General features: G+C 34.6%; 13 non-coding genes across 13 annotated transcripts; all 13 read left to right on the forward strand.

The window, feature by feature from the left end:
• The first annotated feature begins 474 nt into the window (after positions 1–474).
• Positions 475–556, forward strand: TRNAS-GCU (transfer RNA serine (anticodon GCU)). The gene has a single exon. It is a non-coding gene; the product is annotated as a tRNA-Ser (tRNA).
• A 1073-nt stretch (positions 557–1629) lies between these two features.
• Positions 1630–1711, forward strand: TRNAS-GCU (transfer RNA serine (anticodon GCU)). Its single transcript has one exon. It is a non-coding gene; the product is annotated as a tRNA-Ser (tRNA).
• A 3742-nt stretch (positions 1712–5453) lies between these two features.
• Positions 5454–5535, forward strand: TRNAS-GCU (transfer RNA serine (anticodon GCU)). The gene has a single exon. It is a non-coding gene; the product is annotated as a tRNA-Ser (tRNA).
• A 1566-nt stretch (positions 5536–7101) lies between these two features.
• On the forward strand, positions 7102–7183 carry TRNAS-GCU (transfer RNA serine (anticodon GCU)). Its single transcript has one exon. It is a non-coding gene; the product is annotated as a tRNA-Ser (tRNA).
• Positions 7184–8242: 1059 nt separating this feature from the next.
• TRNAS-GCU (transfer RNA serine (anticodon GCU)) lies at positions 8243–8324 on the forward strand. The gene has a single exon. It is a non-coding gene; the product is annotated as a tRNA-Ser (tRNA).
• Positions 8325–12066: 3742 nt separating this feature from the next.
• Positions 12067–12148, forward strand: TRNAS-GCU (transfer RNA serine (anticodon GCU)). Its single transcript has one exon. It is a non-coding gene; the product is annotated as a tRNA-Ser (tRNA).
• Positions 12149–13714: 1566 nt separating this feature from the next.
• Positions 13715–13796, forward strand: TRNAS-GCU (transfer RNA serine (anticodon GCU)). The gene has a single exon. It is a non-coding gene; the product is annotated as a tRNA-Ser (tRNA).
• A 1552-nt stretch (positions 13797–15348) lies between these two features.
• On the forward strand, positions 15349–15430 carry TRNAS-GCU (transfer RNA serine (anticodon GCU)). The gene has a single exon. It is a non-coding gene; the product is annotated as a tRNA-Ser (tRNA).
• A 2189-nt stretch (positions 15431–17619) lies between these two features.
• On the forward strand, positions 17620–17701 carry TRNAS-GCU (transfer RNA serine (anticodon GCU)). Its single transcript has one exon. It is a non-coding gene; the product is annotated as a tRNA-Ser (tRNA).
• Positions 17702–19701: 2000 nt separating this feature from the next.
• On the forward strand, positions 19702–19783 carry TRNAS-GCU (transfer RNA serine (anticodon GCU)). Its single transcript has one exon. It is a non-coding gene; the product is annotated as a tRNA-Ser (tRNA).
• Positions 19784–21349: 1566 nt separating this feature from the next.
• TRNAS-GCU (transfer RNA serine (anticodon GCU)) lies at positions 21350–21431 on the forward strand. The gene has a single exon. It is a non-coding gene; the product is annotated as a tRNA-Ser (tRNA).
• A 1552-nt stretch (positions 21432–22983) lies between these two features.
• TRNAS-GCU (transfer RNA serine (anticodon GCU)) lies at positions 22984–23065 on the forward strand. Its single transcript has one exon. It is a non-coding gene; the product is annotated as a tRNA-Ser (tRNA).
• A 2190-nt stretch (positions 23066–25255) lies between these two features.
• TRNAS-GCU (transfer RNA serine (anticodon GCU)) lies at positions 25256–25337 on the forward strand. The gene has a single exon. It is a non-coding gene; the product is annotated as a tRNA-Ser (tRNA).
• Positions 25338–25763: the final 426 nt, after the last annotated feature.

The following is a 25763-nucleotide window of genomic DNA, read 5'->3' on the forward strand; positions in this document are numbered from 1 at the left end:
CTAATCCATTGTGTTCTGCACGCATGGGTTCAAATCTTGTCGGTTTGGAATTTTTACCTTGGAAATGGAATTTTGCAAATAATGCTTCATAAGTGAAGCTGACACTCAAATGTCAAAAATAAACTAATTCAATTAAGAAATCTACGTCAATGAACAATGCTTTTCATTAAAGACATACATAGAACACATTTAAGGAAAATCTACCATTACTGTTATAGTAGAAGTCATGTCATTGGCCAAATGTGTATGTTATGATTTTTTGTCGTTTGTGATGGATCAACATGATGGTGTAGTAGTTCACAAATATAGGTTATGTCTAAAGTAAAATAAATGTTCTTTAAGCAAAGGCTCACTTGAAAGCGGACATGCAAACAAGCCTGTGATATTGATGAGAACACAACCAATAATGTATAAAGAATTGATTTAAAACAAGACAAGTGGTGTTAGAAAACCCTTCTTTATTTGTGCCAGAAAGACGAGGTGGCCGAGTGGTTAAGGCGATGGACTGCTAATCCATTGTGCTCTGCACGCATGGGTTCAAATCCCATCCTCATCGTTTTGGAGTTGTTTGCTTGGAAATGGAATTTTTGCAAATAATGCTTCATAAGTGAAGCCAACACTCAAATGTCAAAAATAAACTAATTCAATTAAAAAATCTACTTCAAAGAACAATGCTTTTCATTAAAGACATACATAGCACACATTTAGTGAAATCTACCATTACTGTTATAGTAGAAGTGATGTCATTGGCCAGATCTGTAAGTTATAATTTTATGTCATTTGTGATGGATCAACATGTTGGTGTAGTAGTTCACAAATATAGGTTACGTTTAAAGTAAAATAAATGTTCTTTAAGCAAAAGCTCACTTGAAAGTGGACTTGCTAACAAGCCTGTGATATTGCTGAGAACACAACCAACAATGTATAAAGAATTGATTTAAAATATGACAACTGGTGTTAGAAAACCCTTCTTTATTTGTGCCAGAAAGATGAGGTGGCCGAGTGGTTAAGGCGATGGACTTCACTTCACTTCACTTTACTTATGAAGCATTATTTGCAAAAATTCAATTTCCAAGCAAACAATTCCAAACCGACGAGGATGGGATTGGAACCCATGCGTGCAGAGCACAATCCATTGTGCTCTGCATTCATGGGTTCCAATCCCATCCTCGTCGGTTTGGAATTATTTGCTTGGAAATGGAATTTTTGCAAATAATGCTTCATAAGTGAAGCTGACACTCAAATGTCAAAAATAAACTAATTCAATTAAGAAATCTACTTCAATGAACAATGCTTTTCATTAAAGACATACATAGAACACATTTAAGGAAAATCTACCATTACTGTTTTAGTAGAAGTCGTAGAAGTCATGTCATTTAGTGAAAATCTAAGCCAAATGTGTGTGTTATGATTTTTTGTCGTTTGTGATGGATCAACATGATGGTGTAGTAGTTCACAAATATAGGTTACGTTTAAAGTAAAATAAATGTTCTTTAAGCAAAAGCTCACTTGAAAGTGGACTTGCTAACAAGTCTGTGATATTGCTGAGAACACAACCAACAATGTATAAAGAAATGATTTAAAATATGACAAGTGGTGTCAGAAAACCCTGCTTTTTTGAGCCAGAAAGACGAGGTGGCCGAGTGGTTAAGGCGATGGACTGCTAATCCATTGTGCTCTGCACGCATGGGTTCAAATCCCATCCTCGTCGGATTGGAATTGTTTGATTGGAAATGGAATTTTGCAAGTAATGCTTCATAAGTGAAGCTGACACTCAAATGTCAAAAATAAACTAATTCAATTAAGAAATCTTCTTCAATGAACAATGCCTTTCATTAAAGTTATACATAGAACACATTTAATAAAAATCTACCATTACTGTTATAGTAGAAGTCATGTCATTGGCCAAATGTGTATGTTATGATTTTTTGTTGTTTGTGATGGATCAACAAGATGGTGTAGTAGTTCACAAATATAGTTTATGTCTAAAGTAAAATAAATGTTCTTTAAGCAAAGGCTCACTTGAAAGTGCACATGCTAACAAGCCTGTGATATTGATGAGAACACAACCAATAATGTATAAAGAATTGATTTAAAACAAGACAAATGGTGTCAGAAAATCCTTCTTTATTTGTGCCAGAAAGATGAGTTGGCCGAGTGGTTAAGGCGATTGACTTCACTTCACTTCACTTTACTTATGAAGCATTATTTGTAAAAATTCCTTTTCCAAGCAAACAATTCCAAACCGACGAGGATTGGATTTGAACCCATGCGTGCAGAGAACAATCCATTGTGCTCTGCATTCATGGGTTCCAATCCCATCCTCGTCGGTTTGGAATTGTTTGCTTGGAAATGGAATTTTTGCAAATAATGCTTCATAAGTGAAGCTGACACTCAAATGTCAAAAATAAACTAATTCAATTAAGAAATCTACTTCAATGAACAATGCTTTTCATTAAAGACATACATAGAACACATTTAGTGAAAATCTACCATTACTGTTATAGTAGAAGTCGTAGAAGTCATGTCATTTAGTGAAAATCTAAGCCAAATGTGTGTGTTATGATTTTTTGTCGTTTGTGATGGATCAACATGATGGTGTAGTAGTTCACAAATATAGGTTACGTTTAAAGTAAAATAAATTTTCTTTAAGCAAAGGCTCACTTGAAAGAGGACTTGCTAACAAGCCTGTGATATTGCTGAGAACACAACCAACAATGTATAAAGAAATGATTTAAAATATGACAAGTGGTGTCAGACAACTCATCTTTATTTGTGCCAGAAAGATGAGGTGGCCGAGTGGTTAAGGCGATGGACTGCTAATCCATTGTGTTCTGCACGCATGGGTTCAAATCTTGTCGGTTTGGAATTTTTTCCTTGGAAAAGGAATTTTGCAAATAATGCTTCTTAAGTGAAGCTGACACTCAGATGTCAAAAGTAAACTAATTCAATTAAGAAATCTACATCAATGAACAATGCTTTTCATTAAAAACATACATAGAACACATTTAAGGAAAATCTACCATTACTGTTATAGTAGAAGTCATGTCATTGGCCAAATGTGTATGTTATGATTTTTTGTCGTTTGTGATGGATCAACATGATGGTGTAGTAGTTCACAAATATAGGTTATGTCTAAAGTAAAATAAATGTTCTTTAAGCAAAGGCTCACTTGAAAGGGGACATGCTAACAAGCATGTGATATTGATGAGAACACAACCAATAATGTATAAAAAATTGATTTAAAACAAGACAAGTGGTGTTAGAAAACCCTTCTTTATTTGTGCCAGAAAGACGAGGTGGCCGAGTGGTTAAGGCGATGGACTGCTAATCCATTGTTCTCTGCACGCAAGGGTTCAAATCCCATTCTCATCGGTTTGGAGTTGTTCGCTTGGAAATGGAATTTTTGCAAATAATGCTTCATAAATGAAGCTAACACTCAATTGTCAAAAATAAACTAATTCAATTAAGAAATCTACTTCAATGAACAATGCTTTTCATTAAAGACATACATAGAACACATTTAGTGAAAATCTACCATTACTGTTATAGTAGAAGTCATGTCATTGGCCAAATGTGTATGTTACGATTTTTTGTCGTTTGTGATGGATCAACAAGATGGTGTAGTAGTTCACAAATATAGTTTATGTCTAATGTAAAATAAATGTTCTTTAAGCAAAGGCTCACTTGAAAGTGGACATGTTAACAAGCCTGTAATATTGATGAGAACACAACCAATAATGTATGAAGAATTGATTTAAAACAAGACAAGTGGTGTCAGAAAATCCTTCTTTATTTATGCCAGAAAGATGAGTTGGCCGAGTGGTTAAGGCGATTGACTTCACTTCACTTCACTTTACTTATGAAGCATTATTTGTAAAAATTCCTTTTCCGACGAGGATGGGATTGGAACCCATGCATGCAGAGCACAATCCATTGTGCTCTGCATTCATGGGTTCCAATCCCATCCTCGTCGGTTTGGAATTGTTTGCTTGGAAATGGAATTTTTGCAAATAATGCTTCATAAGTGAAGCTGACACTCAAATGTCAAAAATAAACTAATTCAATTAAGAAATCTACTTCAATGAACAATGCTTTTCATTAAAGACATACATAGAACACATTTAGTGAAAATCTACCATTACTGTTTTAGTAGAAGTAGTAGAAGTCATGTCATTTAGTGAAAATCTAAGCCAAATGTGTGTGTTATGATTTTTTGTCGTTTGTGATGGATCAACATGATGGTGTAGTAGTTCACAAATATAGGTTACGTTTAAAGTAAAATAAATGTTCTTTAAGCAAAGGCTCACTTGAAAGTGGACTTGCTAACAAGCCTGTGATATTGCTGAGAACACAACCAACAATGTATAAAGAAATTATTTAAAATATGACAAGTGGTGTCAGACAACTCATCTTTATTTGTGCCAGAAAGACGAGGTGGCCGAGTGGTTAAGGCAATGGACTGCTAATCCATTGTGTTCTGCACGCATGGGTTCAAATCTTGTCGGTTTGGAATTTTTTCCTTGGAAATGGAATTTTGCAAATAATGCTTCATAAGTGAAGCTGACACTCAAATGTCAAAAATAAACTAATTCAATTAAGAAATCTACGTCAATGAACAATGCTTTTCATTAAAGACATACATAGAACACATTTAAGGAAAATCTACCATTATTGTTATAGTAGAAGTCATGTCATTGGCCAAATGTGTATGTTATGATTTTTTGTCGTTTGTGATGGATCAACATGATGGTGTAGTAGTTCACAAATATAGGTTATGTCTAAAGTAAAATAAATGTTCTTTAAGGAAAGGCTCACTTGAAAGGGGACTTGCTAACAAGCCTGTGATATTGATGAGAACACAACCAATAATGTATAAAGAATTGATTTAAAACAAGACAAGTGGTGTTAGAAAACCCTTCTTTATTTGTGCCAGAAAGACGAGGTGGCCGAGTGGTTAAGGCGATAGACTGCTAATCCATTGTGCTCTGCATGCATGGGTTCAAATCCCATCCTCGTCGGTTTGGAGTTGTTTGCTTGGAAATGGAATTTTTGCAAATAATGCTTCATAAGTGAAGCTAACACTCAAATGTCAAAAATAAACTAATTCAATTAAGAAATCTACTTCAAAGAACAATGCTTTTCATTAAAGACATGCATAGCACACATTTAGTGAAAATCTACCATTACTGTTATAGTAGAAGTCATGTCATTGGCCAAATGTGTATGTTATGATTTTTTGTCGTTTGTGATGGATCAACATGATGGTGTAGTAGTTCACAAATATAGGTTATGTCTAAAGTAAAATAAATGTTCTTTAAGGAAAGGCTCACTTGAAAGTGGACTTGCTAACAAGCCTGTGATATTGATGAGAACACAACCAACAATGTATAAAGAATTGATTTAAAATATGACAACTGGTGTTAGAAAACCCTTCTTTTTTGAGCCAGAAAGACGAGGTGGCCGAGTGGTTAAGGCGATGGACTGCTAATCCATTGTGCTCTGCACGCATGGGTTCAAATCCCATCCTCATCGGATTGGAATTGTTTGCTTGGAAATGGAATTTTGCAAGTAATGCTTCATAAGTGAAGCTGACACTCAAATGTCAAAAATAAACTAATTCAATTAAGAAATCTTCTTCAATGAACAATGCCTTTCATTAAAGTTATACATAGAACACATTTAATAAAAATCGACCATTTCTGTTATAGTAGTAGTCATGTCAATGGCCAGATGTGTATGTTATGATTTTTTGTCATTTGTGATGGATCAACATGATGGTGTAGTAGTTCACAAATATAGGTTACGTTTAAAGTAAAATAAATGTTCTTTAAGCAAAGGCTCACTTGAAAGTGGACATGCTAACAAGCCTGTGATATTGATGAGAACACAACCAATAATGTATAAAGAATTGATTTAAAACAAGACAAGTGGTGTCAGAAAATCCTCCTTTATTTGTGCCAGAAAGATGAGTTGGCCGAGTGGTTAAGGCGATTGACTTCACTTCACTTCACTTTACTTATGAAGCATTATTTGTAAAAATTCCTTTTCCAACCAAACAATTCCAAACCGACGAGGATTGGATTTGAACCCATGCGTGCAGAGAACAATCCATTGTGCTCTGCATTCATGGGTTCCAATCCCATCCTCATCGGTTTGGAATTGTTTGCTTGGAAATGGAATTTTTGCAAATAATGCTTCATAAGTGAAGCTGACACTCAAATGTCAAAAATAAACTAATTAAATTAAGAAATCTACTTCAATGATCAATGCTTTTCATTAAAGACATACATAGAACACATTTAGTGAAAATCTACCATTACTGTTATAGTAGAAGTCATGTCATTGGCCAAATGTGTATGTTATGATTTTTTGTCGTTTGTGATGGATCAACATGATGGTGTAGTAGTTCACAAATATAGGTTATGTCTAAAGTAAAATAAATGTTCTTTAAGCAAAGGCTCACTTGAAAGGGGACTTGCTAACAAGGCTGTGATATTGATGAGAACACAACCAATAATGTATAAAGAATTGATTTAAAACAAGACAAGCAGTGTTAGAAAACCCTTCTTTATTTGTGCCAGAAAGACGAGGTGCCCGAGTGGTTAAGGCGATAGACTGCTAATCCATTGTGCTCTGCACGCATGGGTTCAAATCCCATCCTCGTCGGTTTGGAGTTGTTTGCTTGGAAATGGAATTTTTGCAAATAATGCTTCATAAGTGAAGCTAACACTCAAATGTCAAAAATAAACTAATTCAATTAAGAAATCTACTTCAAAGAACAATGCTTTTCATTAAAGACATACATAGCACACATTTAGTGAAAATCTACCATTACTGTTATAGTTGAAGTGATGTCATTGGCCAGATCTGTAAGTTATGATTTTTTGTCATTTGTGATGGATCAACATGATGGTGTAGTAGTTCACAAATATAGGTTACGTTTAAAGTAAAATAAATGTTCTTTAAGCAAAAGCTCACTTGAAAGTGGACTTGCTAACAAGCCTGTGATATTGCTGAGAACACAACCAACAATGTATAAAGAAATGATTTAAAATATGACAAGTGGTGTCAGAAAACCCTTCATTTTTGAGCCAGAAAGACGAGGTGGCCGAGTGGTTAAGGCGATGGACTGCTAATCCATTGTGCTCTGCACGCATGGGTTCAAATCCCATCCTCGTCGGCTTGGAGATGGAATTTTGCAAGTAATGCTTCATAAGTGAAGCTGACACTCAAATGTCAAAAAAAAACTAATTCAATTAAGAAATCTTCTTCAATGAACAATGCCTTTCATTAAAGTTATACATAGAACACATTTAATAAAAATCTACCTTTACTGTTATAGTAGTAGTCATGTCAATGGCCAGATGTGTATGTTATGATTTTTTGTCATTTGTGATGGATCAACATGATGGTGTAGTAGTTCACAAATATAGGTTACGTTTAAAGTAAAATAAATGTTCTTTAAGCAAAGGCTCACTTGAAAGTGGACATGCTAACAAGCCTGTGATATTGATGAGAACACAACCAATAATGTATAAAGAATTGATTTAAAACAAGACAAGTGGTGTCAGAAAATCCTCCTTTATTTGTGCCAGAAAGATGAGTTGGCCGAGTGGTTAAGGCGATTGACTTCACTTCACTTCACTTTACTTATGAAGCATTATTTGTAAAAATTCCTTTTCCAACCAAACAATTCCAAACCGACGAGTATTGGATTTGAACCCATGCGTGCAGAGAACAATCCATTGTGCTCTGCATTCATGGGTTCCAATCCCATCCTCATCGGTTTGGAATTGTTTGCTTGGAAATGGAATTTTTGCAAATAATGCTTCATAAGTGAAGCTGACACTCAAATGTCAAAAATAAACTAATTAAATTAAGAAATCTACTTCAATGATCAATGCTTTTCATTAAAGACATACATAGAACACATTTAAGGAAAATCTACCATTACTGTTTTAGTAGAAGTCGTAGAAGTCATGTCATTTAGTGAAAATCTAAGCCAAATGTGTGTGTTATGATTTTTTGTCGTTTGTGATGGATCAACATGATGGTGTAGTAGTTCACAAATATAGGTTACGTTTAAAGTAAAATAAATGTTCTTTAAGCAAAAGCTCACTTGAAAGTGGACTTGCTAACAAGTCTGTGATATTGCTGAGAACACAACCAACAATGTATAAAGAAATGATTTAAAATATGACAAGTGGTGTCAGAAATCCCTGCTTTTTTGAGCCAGAAAGACGAGGTGGCCGAGTGGTTAAGGCGATGGACTGCTAATCCATTGTGCTCTGCACGCATGGGTTCAAATCCCATCCTCGTCGGATTGGAATTGTTTGATTGGAAATGGAATTTTGCAAGTAATGCTTCATAAGTGAAGCTGACACTCAAATGTCAAAAATAAACTAATTCAATTAAGAAATCTTCTTCAATGAACAATGCCTTTCATTAAAGTTATACATAGAACACATTTAATAAAAATCTACCATTACTGTTATAGTAGAAGTCATGTCATTGGCCAAATGTGTATGTTATGATTTTTTGTTGTTTGTGATGGATCAACAAGATGGTGTAGTAGTTCACAAATATAGTTTATGTCTAAAGTAAAATAAATGTTCTTTAAGCAAAGGCTCACTTGAAAGTGCACATGCTAACAAGCCTGTGATATTGATGAGAACACAACCAATAATGTATAAAGAATTGATTTAAAACAAGACAAATGGTGTCAGAAAATCCTTCTTTATTTGTGCCAGAAAGATGAGTTGGCCGAGTGGTTAAGGCGATTGACTTCACTTCACTTCACTTTACTTATGAAGCATTATTTGTAAAAATTCCTTTTCCAAGCAAACAATTCCAAACCGACGAGGATTGGATTTGAACCCATGCGTGCAGAGAACAATCCATTGTGCTCTGCATTCATGGGTTCCAATCCCATCCTCGTCGGTTTGGAATTGTTTGCTTGGAAATGGAATTTTTGCAAATAATGCTTCATAAGTGAAGCTGACACTCAAATGTCAAAAATAAACTAATTCAATTAAGAAATCTACTTTAATGAACAATGCTTTTCATTAAAGACATACATAGAACACATTTAGTGAAAATCTACCATTACTGTTATAGTAGAAGTCGTAGAAGTCATGTCATTTAGTGAAAATCTAAGCCAAATGTGTGTGTTATGATTTTTTGTCGTTTGTGATGGATCAACATGATGGTGTAGTAGTTCACAAATATAGGTTACGTTTAAAGTAAAATAAATTTTCTTTAAGCAAAGGCTCACTTGAAAGAGGACTTGCTAACAAGCCTGTGATATTGCTGAGAACACAACCAACAATGTATAAAGAAATGATTTAAAATATGACAAGTGGTGTCAGACAACTCATCTTTATTTGTGCCAGAAAGATGAGGTGGCCGAGTGGTTAAGGCGATGGACTGCTAATCCATTGTGTTCTGCACGCATGGGTTCAAATCTTGTCGGTTTGGAATTTTTTCCTTGGAAAAGGAATTTTGCAAATAATGCTTCTTAAGTGAAGCTGACACTCAGATGTCAAAAGTAAACTAATTCAATTAAGAAATCTACATCAATGAACAATGCTTTTCATTAAAAACATACATAGAACACATTTAAGGAAAATCTACCATTACTGTTATAGTAGAAGTCATGTCATTGGCCAAATGTGTATGTTATGATTTTTTGTCGTTTGTGATGGATCAACATGATGGTGTAGTAGTTCACAAATATAGGTTATGTCTAAAGTAAAATAAATGTTCTTTAAGCAAAGGCTCACTTGAAAGGGGACATGCTAACAAGCATGTGATATTGATGAGAACACAACCAATAATGTATAAAAAATTGATTTAAAACAAGACAAGTGGTGTTAGAAAACCCTTCTTTATTTGTGCCAGAAAGACGAGGTGGCCGAGTGGTTAAGGCGATGGACTGCTAATCCATTGTTCTCTGCACGCAAGGGTTCAAATCCCATTCTCATCGGTTTGGAGTTGTTCGCTTGGAAATGGAATTTTTGCAAATAATGCTTCATAAATGAAGCTAACACTCAATTGTCAAAAATAAACTAATTCAATTAAGAAATCTACTTCAATGAACAATGCTTTTCATTAAAGACATACATAGAACACATTTAGTGAAAATCTACCATTACTGTTATAGTAGAAGTCATGTCATTGGCCAAATGTGTATGTTACGATTTTTTGTCGTTTGTGATGGATCAACAAGATGGTGTAGTAGTTCACAAATATAGTTTATGTCTAATGTAAAATAAATGTTCTTTAAGCAAAGGCTCACTTGAAAGTGGACATGTTAACAAGCCTGTAATATTGATGAGAACACAACCAATAATGTATGAAGAATTGATTTAAAACAAGACAAGTGGTGTCAGAAAATCCTTCTTTATTTATGCCAGAAAGATGAGTTGGCCGAGTGGTTAAGGCGATTGACTTCACTTCACTTCACTTTACTTATGAAGCATTATTTGTAAAAATTCCTTTTCCGACGAGGATGGGATTGGAACCCATGCATGCAGAGCACAATCCATTGTGCTCTGCATTCATGGGTTCCAATCCCATCCTCGTCGGTTTGGAATTGTTTGCTTGGAAATGGAATTTTTGCAAATAATGCTTCATAAGTGAAGCTGACACTCAAATGTCAAAAATAAACTAATTCAATTAAGAAATCTACTTCAATGAACAATGCTTTTCATTAAAGACATACATAGAACACATTTAGTGAAAATCTACCATTACTGTTTTAGTAGAAGTAGTAGAAGTCATGTCATTTAGTGAAAATCTAAGCCAAATGTGTGTGTTATGATTTTTTGTCGTTTGTGATGGATCAACATGATGGTGTAGTAGTTCACAAATATAGGTTACGTTTAAAGTAAAATAAATGTTCTTTAAGCAAAGGCTCACTTGAAAGTGGACTTGCTAACAAGCCTGTGATATTGCTGAGAACACAACCAACAATGTATAAAGAAATTATTTAAAATATGACAAGTGGTGTCAGACAACTCATCTTTATTTGTGCCAGAAAGACGAGGTGGCCGAGTGGTTAAGGCAATGGACTGCTAATCCATTGTGTTCTGCACGCATGGGTTCAAATCTTGTCGGTTTGGAATTTTTTCCTTGGAAATGGAATTTTGCAAATAATGCTTCATAAGTGAAGCTGACACTCAAATGTCAAAAATAAACTAATTCAATTAAGAAATCTACGTCAATGAACAATGCTTTTCATTAAAGACATACATAGAACACATTTAAGGAAAATCTACCATTATTGTTATAGTAGAAGTCATGTCATTGGCCAAATGTGTATGTTATGATTTTTTGTCGTTTGTGATGGATCAACATGATGGTGTAGTAGTTCACAAATATAGGTTATGTCTAAAGTAAAATAAATGTTCTTTAAGGAAAGGCTCACTTGAAAGGGGACTTGCTAACAAGCCTGTGATATTGATGAGAACACAACCAATAATGTATAAAGAATTGATTTAAAACAAGACAAGTGGTGTTAGAAAACCCTTCTTTATTTGTGCCAGAAAGACGAGGTGGCCGAGTGGTTAAGGCGATAGACTGCTAATCCATTGTGCTCTGCATGCATGGGTTCAAATCCCATCCTCGTCGGTTTGGAGTTGTTTGCTTGGAAATGGAATTTTTGCAAATAATGCTTCATAAGTGAAGCTGACACTCAAATGTCAAAAATAAACTAATTCAATTAAGAAATCTACTTCAAAGAACAATGCTTTTCATTAAAGACATGCATAGCACACATTTAGTGAAAATCTACCATTACTGTTATAGTAGAAGTCATGTCATTGGCCAAATGTGTATGTTATGATTTTTTGTCGTTTGTGATGGATCAACATGATGGTGTAGTAGTTCACAAATATAGGTTATGTCTAAAGTAAAATAAATGTTCTTTAAGGAAAGGCTCACTTGAAAGTGGACTTGCTAACAAGCCTGTGATATTGATGAGAACACAACCAACAATGTATAAAGAATTGATTTAAAATATGACAACTGGTGTTAGAAAACCCTTCTTTTTTGAGCCAGAAAGACGAGGTGGCCGAGTGGTTAAGGCGATGGACTGCTAATCCATTGTGCTCTGCACGCATGGGTTCAAATCCCATCCTCATCGGATTGGAATTGTTTGCTTGGAAATGGAATTTTGCAAGTAATGCTTCATAAGTGAAGCTGACACTCAAATGTCAAAAATAAACTAATTCAATTAAGAAATCTTCTTCAATGAACAATGCCTTTCATTAAAGTTATACATAGAACACATTTAATAAAAATCGACCATTTCTGTTATAGTAGTAGTCATGTCAATGGCCAGATGTGTATGTTATGATTTTTTGTCATTTGTGATGGATCAACATGATGGTGTAGTAGTTCACAAATATAGGTTACGTTTAAAGTAAAATAAATGTTCTTTAAGCAAAGGCTCACTTGAAAGTGGACATGCTAACAAGCCTGTGATATTGATGAGAACACAACCAATAATGTATAAAGAATTGATTTAAAACAAGACAAGTGGTGTCAGAAAATCCTCCTTTATTTGTGCCAGAAAGATGAGTTGGCCGAGTGGTTAAGGCGATTGACTTCACTTCACTTCACTTTACTTATGAAGCATTATTTGTAAAAATTCCTTTTCCAACCAAACAATTCCAAACCGACGAGGATTGGATTTGAACCCATGCGTGCAGAGAACAATCCATTGTGCTCTGCATTCATGGGTTCCAATCCCATCCTCATCGGTTTGGAATTGTTTGCTTGGAAATGGAATTTTTGCAAATAATGCTTCATAAGTGAAGCTGACACTCAAATGTCAAAAATAAACTAATTAAATTAAGAAATCTACTTCAATGATCAATGCTTTTCATTAAAGACATACATAGAACACATTTAGTGAAAATCTACCATTACTGTTATAGTAGAAGTCATGTCATTGGCCAAATGTGTATGTTATGATTTTTTGTCGTTTGTGATGGATCAACATGATGGTGTAGTAGTTCACAAATATAGGTTATGTCTAAAGTAAAATAAATGTTCTTTAAGCAAAGGCTCACTTGAAAGGGGACTTGCTAACAAGGCTGTGATATTGATGAGAACACAACCAATAATGTATAAAGAATTGATTTAAAACAAGACAAGCAGTGTTAGAAAACCCTTCTTTATTTGTGCCAGAAAGACGAGGTGCCCGAGTGGTTAAGGCGATAGACTGCTAATCCATTGTGCTCTGCACGCATGGGTTCAAATCCCATCCTCGTCGGTTTGGAGTTGTTTGCTTGGAAATGGAATTTTTGCAAATAATGCTTCATAAGTGAAGCTAACACTCAAATGTCAAAAATAAACTAATTCAATTAAGAAATCTACTTCAAAGAACAATGCTTTTCATTAAAGACATACATAGCACACATTTAGTGAAAATCTACCATTACTGTTATAGTTGAAGTGATGTCATTGGCCAGATCTGTAAGTTATGATTTTTTGTCATTTGTGATGGATCAACATGATGGTGTAGTAGTTCACAAATATAGGTTACGTTTAAAGTAAAATAAATGTTCTTTAAGCAAAAGCTCACTTGAAAGTGGACTTGCTAACAAGCCTGTGATATTGCTGAGAACACAACCAACAATGTATAAAGAAATGATTTAAAATATGACAAGTGGTGTCAGAAAACCCTTCATTTTTGAGCCAGAAAGACGTGGTGGCCGAGTGGTTAAGGCGATGGACTGCTAATCCATTGTGCTCTGCACGCATGGGTTCAAATCCCATCCTCGTCGGCTTGGAGATGGAATTTTGCAAGTAATGCTTCATAAGTGAAGCTGACACTCAAATGTCAAAAAAAAACTAATTCAATTAAGAAATCTTCTTCAATGAACAATGCCTTTCATTAAAGTTATACATAGAACACATTTAATAAAAATCTACCTTTACTGTTATAGTAGTAGTCATGTCAATGGCCAGATGTGTATGTTATGATTTTTTGTCATTTGTGATGGATCAACATGATGGTGTAGTAGTTCACAAATATAGGTTACGTTTAAAGTAAAATAAATGTTCTTTAAGCAAAGGCTCACTTGAAAGTGGACATGCTAACAAGCCTGTGATATTGATGAGAACACAACCAATAATGTATAAAGAATTGATTTAAAACAAGACAAGTGGTGTCAGAAAATCCTCCTTTATTTGTGCCAGAAAGATGAGTTGGCCGAGTGGTTAAGGCGATTGACTTCACTTCACTTCACTTTACTTATGAAGCATTATTTGTAAAAATTCCTTTTCCAACCAAACAATTCCAAACCGACGAGTATTGGATTTGAACCCATGCGTGCAGAGAACAATCCATTGTGCTCTGCATTCATGGGTTCCAATCCCATCCTCATCGGTTTGGAATTGTTTGCTTGGAAATGGAATTTTTGCAAATAATGCTTCATAAGTGAAGCTGACACTCAAATGTCAAAAATAAACTAATTAAATTAAGAAATCTACTTCAATGATCAATGCTTTTCATTAAAGACATACATAGAACACATTTAGTGAAAATCTACCATTACTGTTATAGTAGAAGTCATGTCATTGGCCAAATGTGTATGTTATGATTTTTTGTCGTTTGTGATGGATCAACATGATGGTGTAGTAGTTCACAAATATAGGTTATGTCTAAAGTAAAATAAATGTTCTTTAAGCAAAGGCTCACTTGAAAGGGGACTTGCTAACAAGGCTGTGATATTGATGAGAACACAACCAATAATGTATAAAGAATTGATTTAAAACAAGACAAGCAGTGTTAGAAAACCCTTCTTTATTTGTGCCAGAAAGACGAGGTGCCCGAGTGGTTAAGGCGATAGACTGCTAATCCATTGTGCTCTGCACGCATGGGTTCAAATCCCATCCTCGTCGGTTTGGAGTTGTTTGCTTGGAAATGGAATTTTTGCAAATAATGCTTCATAAGTGAAGCTAACACTCAAATGTCAAAAATAAACTAATTCAATTAAGAAATCTACTTCAAAGAACAATGCTTTTCATTAAAGACATACATAGCACACATTTAGTGAAAATCTACCATTACTGTTATAGTTGAAGTGATGTCATTGGCCAGATCTGTAAGTTATGATTTTTTGTCATTTGTGATGGATCAACATGATGGTGTAGTAGTTCACAAATATAGGTTACGTTTAAAGTAAAATAAATGTTCTTTAAGCAAAAGCTCACTTGAAAGTGGACTTGCTAACAAGCCTGTGATATTGCTGAGAACACAACCAACAATGTATAAAGAAATGATTTAAAATATGACAAGTGGTGTCAGAAAACCCTTCATTTTTGAGCCAGAAAGACGAGGTGGCCGAGTGGTTAAGGCGATGGACTGCTAATCCATTGTGCTCTGCACGCATGGGTTCAAATCCCATCCTCGTCGGCTTGGAGATGGAATTTTGCAAGTAATGCTTCATAAGTGAAGCTGACACTCAAATGTCAAAAAAAAACTAATTCAATTAAGAAATCTTCTTCAATGAACAATGCCTTTCATTAAAGTTATACATAGAACACATTTAATAAAAATCTACCTTTACTGTTATAGTAGTAGTCATGTCAATGGCCAGATGTGTATGTTATGATTTTTTGTCGTTTGTGATGGATCAACATGATGGTGTAGTAGTTCACAAATATAGGTTACGTTTAAAGTAAAATAAATATTCTTTAAGCAAAAGCTCACTTGAAAGTGGACTTGCTAACAAGCCTGTGATATTGCTGAGAATACAACCAACAATGTATAAAGAATTGATTTAAAATATGACAACTGGTGTTAGAAAACCCTTCTTTATTTGTGCCTGAAAAATGAGGTGGCCGAGTCGTTAAGGCGATGGACTTCACTTCACTTCACTTTACTTATGAAGCATTATTTGCAAAAATTCCATTTTCAAGCAAACAATTCCAAACCGACGAGGATGGGATTGGAACCCATGCATGCAGAGCACAGTCCATTGTGCTCTGCATTCATGGGTTCCAAACCCATCCTCGTCGGTTTGGAATTGTTTGCTTGGAAATGGAATTTTTGCAAATAATGCTTCATAAGTGAAGCTGACACTCAAATGTAAAAAAAAAAACTAATTCAATTAAGAAATATACTTCAATGAACAATGCTTTTCATTAAAGACATACATAGAACACATTTAGTGAAAATCTACCATTACTGTTATAGTAGAAGTCATGTCATTGGCCAAATGTGTATGTTATGATTTTTTGTCATTTGTGATGGATCAACAAGATGGTGTAGTAGTTCACAAATATAGTTTATGTCTAAAGTAAAATAAATGTTCTTTAAGCAAAGGCTCACTTGAAAGTGGACATGCTAACAAGCCTGTGATATTGATGAGAACACAACCAATAATGTATAAAGAATTGATTTAAAACAAGACAAGTGGTGTCAGAAAATCCTTCTTTATATGTGCCAGAAAGATGAGTTGGCCGAGTGGTTAAGGCGATTGACTTCACTTCACTTCACTTTACTTATGAAGCATTATTTGTAAAAATTCCTTTTCCAAGCAAACAATTCCAAACCGACGAGGATTGGATTTGAACCCATGCGTGCAGAGAACAATCCATTGTGCTCTGCATTCATGGGTTCCAATCCCATCCTCGTCGGTTTGGAATTGTTTGCTTGGAAATGGAATTTTTGCAAATAATGCTTCATAAGTGAAGCTGACACTCAAATGTCAAAAATAAACTAATTCAATTAAGAAATCTACTTCAATGAACAATGCTTTTCATTAAAGACATACATAGAACACATTTAGTGAAAATCTACCATTACTGTTATAGTAGAAGTCGTAGAAGTCATGTCATTTAGTGAAAATCTAAGCCAAATGTGTGTGTTATGATTTTTTGTCATTTGTGATGGATCAACATGATGGTGTAGTAGTTCACAAATATAGGTTACGTTTAAAGTAAAATAAATGTTCTTTAATCAAAGGCTCACTTGAAAGAGGACTTGCTAACAAGCCTGTGATATTGCTGAGAACACAACCAACAATGTATAAAGAAATGATTTAAAATATGACAAGTGGTGTCAGACAACTCATCTTTATTTGTGCCAGAAAGACGAGGTGGCCGAGTGGTTAAGGCGATGGACTGCTAATCCATTGTGTTCTGCACGCATGGGTTCAAATCTTGTCGGTTTGGAATTTTTTCCTTGGAAATGGAATTTTGCAAATAATGCTTCTTAAGTGAAGCTGACACTCAAATGTCAAAAATAAACTAATTCAATTAAGAAATCTACGTCAATGAACAATGCTTTTCATTAAAGACATACATAGAACACATTTAAGGAAAATTTACCATTACTGTTATAGTAGAAGTCATGTCATTGGCCAAATGTGTATGTTATGATTTTTTGTCATTTGTGATGGATCAACATGATGGTGTAGTAGTTCACAAATATAGTTTATGTCTAAAGTAAAATAAATGTTCTTTAAGCAAAGGCTCACTTGAAAGGGGACATGCTAACAAGCATGTGATATTGATGAGAACACAACCAATAATGTATAAAGAATTGATTTAAAACAAGACAAGTGGTGTTAGAAAACCCTTCTTTATTTGTGCCAGAAAGACGAGGTGGCCGAGTGGTTAAGGCGATGGACTGCTAATCCATTGTGCTCTGCACGCATGGGTTCAAATCCCATTCTCGTCGGTTTGGAGTTGTTTGCTTGGAAATGGAATTTTTGCAAATAATGCTTCATAAGTGAAGTTAACACGCAAATGTCAAAAATAAACTAATTCAATTAAGAAATCTACTTCAATGAACAATGCTTTTCATTAAAGACATACATAGAACACATTTAGTGAAAATCTACCATTACTGTTATAGTAGAAGTCATGTCATTGGCCAAATGTGTATGTTACGATTTTTTGTCGTTTGTGATGGATCAACAAGATGGTGTAGTAGTTCACAAATATAGTTTATGTCTAAAGTATAATAAATGTTCTTTAAGCAAAGGCTCACTTGAAAGTGGACATGTTAACAAGCCTGTAATATTGATGAGAACACAACCAATAATGTATAAAGAATTGATTTAAAACAAGACAAGTGGTGTCAGAAAATCCTTCTTTATTTATGCACGAAAGATGAGGTGGCCGAGTGGTTAAGGCGATGGACTGCTAATCCATTGTGCTCTGCATTCATGGGTTAAAATCCCATCCTCGTCGGTTTGGAATTGTTTGCTTGGAAATGGAATTTTTGCAAATAATGCTTCATAAGTGAAGCTGACACTCAAATGTCAAAAATAAACTAATTCAATTAAGAAATCTACTTCAATGAACAATGCTTTTCATTAAAGACATACATAGAACACATTTAGTGAAAATCTACCATTACTGTTTTAGTAGAAGTAGTAGAAGTCATGTCATTTGGTGAAAATCTAAGCCAAATGTGTGTGTTATGATTTTTTGTCGTTTGTGATGGATCAACATGATGGTGTAGTAGTTCACAAATATAGGTTACTTTTAAAGTAAAATAAATGTTCTTTAAGCAAAGGCTCACTTGAAAGAGGACTTGCTAACAAGCCTGTGATATTGCTGAGAACACAACCAACAATGTATAAAGAAATTATTTAAAATATGACAAGTGGTGTCAGACAACTCATCGTTATTTGTGCCAGAAAGACGAGGTGGCCGAGTGGTTAAGGCGATGGACTGCTAATCCATTGTGTTCTGCACGCATGGGTTCAAATCTTGTCGGTTTGGAATTTTTTCCTTGGAAATGGAATTTTGCAAATAATGCTTCATAATTGAAGCTGACACTCAAATGTCAAAAATAAACTAATTCAATTAAGAAATCTACGTCAATGAACAATGCTTTTCATTAAAGACATACATAGAACACATTTAAGGAAAATCTACCATTATTGTTATAGTAGAAGTCATGTCATTGGCCAAATGTGTATGTTATGATTTTTTGTCGTTTGTGATGGATCAACATGATGGTGTAGTAGTTCACAAATATAGGTTATGTCTAAAGTAAAATAAATGTTCTTTAAGCAAAGGCTCACTTGAAAGGGGACTTGCTAACAAGCCTGTGATATTGATGAGAACACAACCAATAATGTATAAAGAATTGATTTAAAACAAGACAAGTAGTGTTAGAAAACACTTCTTTATTTGTGCCAGAAAGACGAGGTGGCCGAGTGGTTAAGGCGATAGACTGCTAATCCATTGTGCTCTGCACGCATGGGTTCAAATCCCATAATGGTCGGTTTGGGGTTGTTTGCTTGGAAATGGAATTTTTGCAAATAATGCTTCATAGCTTCATAAGTGAAGCTAACACTCAAATGTCAAAAATAAACTAATTCAATTAAGAAATCTACTTCAAAGAACAATGCTTTTCATTAAAGACATACATAGCACACATTTAGTGAAAATCTACCATTACTGTTATAGTAGAAGTGATGTCATTGGCCAGATCTGTAAGTTATGATTTTTTGTCATTTGTGATGGATCAACATGATGGTGTAGTAGTTCACAAATATAGGTTACGTTTAAAGTAAAATAAATGTTCTTTAAGCAAAAGCTCACTTGAAAGTGGACTTGCTAACAAGCCTGTGATATTGCTGAGAACACAACCAACAATGTATAAAGAAATGATTTAAAATATGACAAGTGGTGTCAGAAAACCCTTCATTTTAGAGCCAAAAAGACGAGGTGGCCGAGTGGTTAAGGCGATGGACTGCTAATCCATTGTGCTCTGCATGCATGGGTTCAAATCCCATCCTTGTCGGATTGGAATTGTTTGCTTGGAAATGGAATTTTGCAAGTAATGCTTCATAAGTGAAGCTGACACTCAAATGTCAAAAATAAACTAATTCAATTAAGAAATCTTCTTCAATGAACAATGCCTTTCATTAAAGTTATACATAGAACACATTTAATAAAAATCTACCATTACTGTTATAGTAGTAGTCATGTCAATGGCCAGATGTGTATGGTATGATTTTTTGTCGTTTGTGATGGATCAACATGATGGTGTAGTAGTTCACAAATATAGGTTACGTTTAAAGTAAAATAAATATTCTTTAAGCAAAAGCTCACTTGAAAGTGGACTTGCTAACAAGCCTGTGATATTGCTGAGAACACAACCAACAATGTATAAAGAATTGATTTAAAATATGACAACTGGTGTTAGAAAACCCTTCTTTATTTGTGCCAGAAAGATTTGGTGGCCGAGTGGTTAAAGCGATGGACTTCACTTCACTTCACTTTACTTATGAAGCATTATTTGCAAAAATTCCATTTCCAAGCAAACAATTCCAAACCGACGAGGATGGGATTGGAACCCATGCATGCAGAGCACAATCCATTGTGCTCTGCATTCATGGGTTCCAATCCCATCCTCGTCGGTTTGGAATTGTTTGCTTGGAAATGGAATTTTTGCAAATAATGCTTCATAAGTGAAGCTGACACTCAAATGTCAAAAAAAAACTAATTCAATTAAGAAATCTACTTCAATGAACAATGCTTTTCATTAAAGACATACATAGAACACATTTAGTGAAAATCTACCATTACTGTTATAGTAGAAGTCATGTCATTGGCCAAATGTGTATGTTATGATTTTTTGTCGTTTGTGATGGATCAACATGATGGTGTAGTAGTTCACAAATATAGGTTATGTCTAAAGTAAAATAAATGTTCTTTAAGCAAAGGCTCACTTGAAAGGGGACTTGCTAACAAGGCTGTGATATTGATGAGAACACAACCAATAGTGTATAAAGAATTGATTTAAAACAAGACAAGCAGTGTTAGAAAACCCTTCTTTATTTGTGCCAGAAAGACGAGGTGCCCGAGTGGTTAAGGCGATAGACTGCTAATCCATTGTGCTCTGCACGCATGGGTTCAAATCCCATCCTCGTCGGTTTGGAGTTGTTTGCTTGGAAATGGAATTTTTGCAAATAATGCTTCATAAGTGAAGCTAACACTCAAATGTCAAAAATAAACTAATTCAATTAAGAAATCTACATCAAAGAACAATGCTTTTCATTAAAGACATACATAGCACACATTTAGTGAAAATCTACCATTACTGTTATAGTTGAAGTGATGTCATTGGCCAGATCTGTAAGTTATGATTTTTTGTCATTTGTGATGGATCAACATGATGGTGTAGTAGTTCACAAATATAGGTTATGTTTAAAGTAAAATAAATGTTCTTTAAGCAAAAGCTCACTTGAAAGTGGACTTGCTAACAAGCCTGTGATATTGCTGAGAACACAACCAACAATGTATAAAGAAATGATTTAAAATATGACAAGTGGTGTCAGAAAACCCTTCATTTTTGAGCCAGAAAGACGAGGTGGCCGAGTGGTTAAGGCGATGGACTGCTAATCCATTGTGCTCTGCACGCATGGGTTCAAATCCCATCCTCGTCGGCTTGGAGATGGAATTTTGCAAGTAATGCTTCATAAGTGAAGCTGACACTCAAATGTCAAAAAAAAACTAATTCAATTAAGAAATCTTCTTCAATGAACAATGCCTTTCATTAAAGTTATACATAGAACACATTTAATAAAAATCTACCTTTACTGTTATAGTAGTAGTCATGTCAATGGCCAGATGTGTATGTTATGATTTTTTGTCATTTGTGATGGATCAACATGATGGTGTAGTAGTTCACAAATATAGGTTACGTTTAAAGTAAAATAAATGTTCTTTAAGCAAAGGCTCACTTGAAAGTGGACATGCTAACAAGCCTGTGATATTGATGAGAACACAACCAATAATGTATAAAGAATTGATTTAAAACAAGACAAGTGGTGTCAGAAAATCCTCCTTTATTTGTGCCAGAAATATGAGTTGGCCGAGTGGTTAAGGCGATTGACTTCACTTCACTTCACTTTACTTATGAAGCATTATTTGTAAAAATTCCTTTTCCAACCAAACAATTCCAAACCGACGAGTATTGGATTTGAACCCATGCGTGCAGAGAACAATCCATTGTGCTCTGCATTCATGGGTTCCAATCCCATCCTCATCGGTTTGGAATTGTTTGCTTGGAAATGGAATTTTTGCAAATAATGCTTCATAAGTGAAGCTGACACTCAAATGTCAAATATAAACTAATTAAATTAAGAAATCTACTTCAATGATCAATGCTTTTCATTAAAGACATACATAGAACACATTTAGTGAAAATCTACCATTACTGTTATAGTAGAAGTCATGTCATTGGCCAAATGTGTATGTTATGATTTTTTGTCGTTTGTGATGGATCAACATGATGGTGTAGTAGTTCACAAATATAGGTTATGTCTAAAGTAAAATAAATGTTCTTTAAGCAAAGGCTCACTTGAAAGGGGACTTGCTAACAAGGCTGTGATATTGATGAGAACACAACCAATAATGTATAAAGAATTGATTTAAAACAAGACAAGCAGTGTTAGAAAACCCTTCTTTATTTGTGCCAGAAAGACGAGGTGCCCGAGTGGTTAAGGCGATAGACTGCTAATCCATTGTGCTCTGCACGCATGGGTTCAAATCCCATCCTCGTCGGTTTGGAGTTGTTTGCTTGGAAATGGAATTTTTGCAAATAATGCTTCATAAGTGAAGCTAACACTCAAATGTCAAAAATAAACTAATTCAATTAAGAAATCTACTTCAAAGAACAATGCTTTTCATTAAAGACATACATAGCACACATTTAGTGAAAATCTACCATTACTGTTATAGTTGAAGTGATGTCATTGGCCAGATCTGTAAGTTATGATTTTTTGTCATTTGTGATGGATCAACATGATGGTGTAGTAGTTCACAAATATAGGTTACGTTTAAAGTAAAATAAATGTTCTTTAAGCAAAAGCTCACTTGAAAGTGGACTTGCTAACAAGCCTGTGATATTGCTGAGAACACAACCAACAATGTATAAAGAAATGATTTAAAATATGACAAGTGGTGTCAGAAAACCCTTCATTTTTGAGCCAGAAAGACGAGGTGGCCGAGTGGTTAAGGCGATGGACTGCTAATCCATTGTGCTCTGCACGCATGGGTTCAAATCCCATCCTCGTCGGCTTGGAGATGGAATTTTGCAAGTAATGCTTCATAAGTGAAGCTGACACTCAAATGTCAAAAAAAAACTAATTCAATTAAGAAATCTTCTTCAATGAACAATGCCTTTCATTAAAGTTATACATAGAACACATTTAATAAAAATCTACCTTTACTGTTATAGTAGTAGTCATGTCAATGGCCAGATGTGTATGTTATGATTTTTTGTCGTTTGTGATGGATCAACATGATGGTGTAGTAGTTCACAAATATAGGTTACGTTTAAAGTAAAATAAATATTCTTTAAGCAAAAGCTCACTTGAAAGTGGACTTGCTAACAAGCCTGTGATATTGATGAGAATACAACCAACAATGTATAAAGAATTGATTTAAAATATGACAACTGGTGTTAGAAAACCCTTCTTTATTTGTGCCTGAAAAATGAGGTGGCCGAGTCGTTAAGGCGATGGACTTCACTTCACTTCACTTTACTTATGAAGCATTATTTGCAAAAATTCCATTTCCAAGCAAACAATTCCAAACCGACGAGGATGGGATTGGAACCCATGCATGCAGAGCACAGTCCATTGTGCTCTGCATTCATGGGTTCCAATCCCATCCTCGTCGGTTTGGAATTGTTTGCTTGGAAATGGAATTTTTGCAAATAATGCTTCATAAGTGAAGCTGACACTCAAATGTAAAAAAAAAAAACTAATTCAATTAAGAAATCTACTTCAATGAACAATGCTTTTCATTAAAGACATACATAGAACACATTTAGTGAAAATCTACCATTACTGTTATAGTAGAAGTCATGTCATTGGCCAAATGTTTATGTTATGATTTTTTGTCATTTGTGATGGATCAACAAGATGGTGTAGTAGTTCACAAATATAGTTTATGTCTAAAGTAAAATAAATGTTCTTTAAGCAAAGGCTCACTTGAAAGTGGACATGCTAACAAGCCTGTGATATTGATGAGAACACAACCAATAATGTATAAAGAATTGATTTAAAACAAGACAAGTGGTGTCAGAAAATCCTTCTTTATATGTGCCAGAAAGATGAGTTGGCCGAGTGGTTAAGGCGATTGACTTCACTTCACTTCACTTTACTTATGAAGCATTATTTGTAAAAATTCCTTTTCCAAGCAAACAAATCCAAACCGACGAGGATTGGATTTGAACCCATGCGTGCAGAGAACAATCCATTGTGCTCTGCATTCATGGGTTCCAATCCCATCCTCGTCGGTTTGGAATTGTTTGCTTGGAAATGGAATTTTTGCAAATAATGCTTCATAAGTGAAGCTGACACTCAAATGTCAAAAATAAACTAATTCAATTAAGAAATCTACTTCAATGAACAATGCTTTTCATTAAAGACATACATAGAACACATTTAGTGAAAATCTACCATTACTGTTATAGTAGAAGTCGTAGAAGTCATGTCATTTAGTGAAAATCTAAGCCAAATGTGTGTGTTATGATTTTTTGTCATTTGTGATGGATCAACATGATGGTGTAGTAGTTCACAAATATAGGTTACGTTTAAAGTAAAATAAATGTTCTTTAAGCAAAGGCTCACTTGAAAGAGGACTTGCTAACAAGCCTGTGATATTGCTGAGAACACAACCAACAATGTATAAAGAAATGATTTAAAATATGACAAGTGGTGTCAGACAACTCATCTTTATTTGTGCCAGAAAGACGAGGTGGCCGAGTGGTTAAGGCGATGGACTGCTAATCCATTGTGTTCTGCACGCATGGGTTCAAATCTTGTCGGTTTGGAATTTTTTCCTTGGAAATGGAATTTTGCAAATAATGCTTCTTAAGTGAAGCTGACACTCAAATGTCAAAAATAAACTAATTCAATTAAGAAATCTACGTCAATGAACAATGCTTTTCATTAAAGACATACATAGAACACATTTAAGGAAAATTTACCATTACTGTTATAGTAGAAGTCATGTCATTGGCCAAATGTGTATGTTATGATTTTTTGTCATTTGTGATGGATCAACATGATGGTGTAGTAGTTCACAAATATAGTTTATGTCTAAAGTAAAATAAATGTTCTTTAAGCAAAGGCTCACTTGAAAGGGGACATGCTAACAAGCATGTGATATTGATGAGAACACAACCAATAATGTATAAAGAATTGATTTAAAACAAGACAAGTGGTGTTAGAAAACCCTTCTTTATTTGTGCCAGAAAGACGAGGTGGCCGAGTGGTTAAGGCGATGGACTGCTAATCCATTGTGCTCTGCACGCATGGGTTCAAATCCCATTCTCGTCGGTTTGGAGTTGTTTGCTTGGAAATGGAATTTTTGCAAATAATGCTTCATAAGTGAAGTTAACACTCAAATGTCAAAAATAAACTAATTCAATTAAGAAATCTACTTCAATGAACAATGCTTTTCATTAAAGACATACATAGAACACATTTAGTGAAAATCTACCATTACTGTTATAGTAGAAGTCATGTCATTGGCCAAATGTGTATGTTACGATTTTTTGTCGTTTGTGATGGATCAACAAGATGGTGTAGTAGTTCACAAATATAGTTTATGTCTAAAGTAAAATAAATGTTCTTTAAGCAAAGGCTCACTTGAAAGTGGACATGTTAACAAGCCTGTAATATTGATGAGAACACAACCAATAATGTATAAAGAATTGATTTAAAACAAGACAAGTGGTGTCAGAAAATCCTTCTTTATTTATG

Source organism: Taudactylus pleione, unplaced genomic scaffold (assembly GCF_031769625.1).
Source record: "Taudactylus pleione unplaced genomic scaffold, aTauple2 ptg000619l, whole genome shotgun sequence".
Classification (NCBI taxonomy): Eukaryota; Metazoa; Chordata; class Amphibia; order Anura; family Myobatrachidae; genus Taudactylus; species Taudactylus pleione.